The 2,133-nt window shown below is 28.1% G+C and overlaps 1 long non-coding RNA gene across 1 annotated transcript; it reads left to right on the top strand.

The window, feature by feature from the left end:
* The first annotated feature begins 928 nt into the window (after positions 1 to 928).
* Positions 929 to 2,056, top strand: LOC115237858. Its single transcript, XR_003884407.1, has 3 exons — positions 929 to 1,017; positions 1,100 to 1,147; positions 1,218 to 2,056. It is a non-coding gene; the product is annotated as an uncharacterized LOC115237858 (long non-coding RNA).
* Positions 2,057 to 2,133: the final 77 nt, after the last annotated feature.

The following is a 2,133-nucleotide window of genomic DNA, read 5'->3' as shown; positions in this document are numbered from 1 at the left end:
CATGCGAAAGTAATTACGTTACACTGCAATAAATTTGATGTTTTTTGAATGATTTGATCCAATTTCAAAGTACTTCGATTATTTTTTGTGGATATAGTTATGTAACTTATTTATTACTCATATTTGACGTTTCATATAATTCTTAAAAACGAGTTCATTAACTATGTCCTGAAAAATAACCAATATGCTTCAAAATTAGATCTAATAATTCAAAAAACATCTAAGAATTGTCTAACTAATCATTTATGAAAAAAATCTTTGTTATATTTCCAAAACTAATAAAAACTTGGTTTTGCTGGGAAAGTACCAATTCAAACTTCATATTTGCGTGGTACATAAATTGTTACATTTACTTGTAGTTGATATCAAATTCATATTCTAATTAATAAAAAAATGTACGTATTGAATAATAATTTTATATCATTTCACAAAGCTTTTTTTTGCTAATAGCCTTGTATCTTGTATTGCATTTATTTTGCTTACAAAATACTTTTTACATTAACTGTTACACTTAATTTGAGATGAACTTTCCGCAAATTTTGTTTTCTATTGTGATAAATGTATTTATTTATTTAATTTTTACTAATATTTTAGAATTCTATCTGTCATAAATATTATGACATGTTTTAAACTAATTCATGACTAATTCCAAACTAATTCCATTTTTTGTTTTTTTAGTTTAAAAAATTTTTCATGATTATTGACATTTTAAAAATAAAATTATATGTATAATTGCTTTCATACAAATTAAATTTTATTATAATTTTGCATATATGTATAAAGTTTCAAATAACCGCAAGAATACTAAATTATTGCTAGAAGTAAACAAAATAAAAATTGCACAAAACTCATTTAATTTTCTTACGACATTGATATACATAGTATTAAATTTAATAGACGAATTTGAAGAAGAATTAATACAAATGTCTGGAAAATGTATGGACATCGGTTGTGGTCCCGGAGATATAACGAAAAATGTTCTCTTGCCGGCTTTAAATCCAAATGCGGTAATAATAGGTAAAACAATAATAGAATAACGCCTGTAACAACATACATTTATTTGAATTATTATTTAATTCAATAATTGCATATTTTGAAGGTACCGATATTTCGAAGGATATGATCGAGTTTGCGAAGAAAACATACGGTAACGGAAGACTCAAATTCGAAGTATTAGATATCCAAACTAAATGTTTACCTGAAAAATATATTTCTAGATTTGATCATATACTCTCATTTAACGCTTTAAATTGGTGTTATGACATTCGGTAAGTTAAAATTATTAATAATCAGGTGGAAAACTGACAGAAAAGAGCCAAGGTATCGGCTGGTATTGGAGTGCGAATTTATTATTATTAAATCTTATTAACTAATGTGCATTAAAAATGTACGTTTCGGACCGTTTAAAAAAGAAAATTTAAGTAAATATAAACTAGGCTTGCCCAACCTATCAATCGCGATCGACCGGTCGATCGCAGCGTGATTTCTACCCAGTTATTGTACAAATATATAATATAATATAAGTTGATGTGACATTGAACTAACGTCGAAAACCAAATGTTGAAGTGAAGTTGAAATTCTGTTTGAATCAATATCGAAATGATACAAATTTTTGACGATTCTTCGGCTATCATTTTGATATAATTTCAACATTGAATCAACCACAATTAATTATATCTTAATACTTCGCAAATTAAAGTTGCAAAGTATTGCAACTTTATACAGAGTGTCTCTGAACTCATTGTCAGTGCCAAAACTGGTACAACGGCTTTAGCACATGAAAACAAGTCGACAATGTTTAATAAACATATGTTCGCGAAACTTCAAACATTTTTCAAAAAGCTTGAAACAATTTATTAATTCATGCTAGAAAGTATGTCGAAGTCGACAGAGGAATTTTTGAGCACCTTTTGTAAAGCTTTAAACAGAATAAGGCTGATGGCAGAGAATGAGATGTTTAAGCGTTTACGGCTGTCGTAGTCGTAAAAGTAAGACAGAGAAAAACGTAAGTTGTCATCATGAAGGAAGAGTAAGGAGAGTTATCTCGATAGTGTAGAGAGGAAAAAAGTTGATCACGAAATATGTTCTGTATGTGGCCAGGTTTGCCAAATGGAATAACTTGGACCATTTCGT

The sequence above is a fragment of the Formica exsecta genome, unplaced genomic scaffold (genome assembly GCF_003651465.1).
Source record: "Formica exsecta isolate Colony F162 unplaced genomic scaffold, ASM365146v1 scaffold3137, whole genome shotgun sequence".
Taxonomy (NCBI): Eukaryota; Metazoa; Arthropoda; class Insecta; order Hymenoptera; family Formicidae; genus Formica; species Formica exsecta.
The sequence above is the reverse complement of the archived record's forward strand: the minus strand, read 5'-3'. Positions and strand labels throughout refer to the sequence as shown.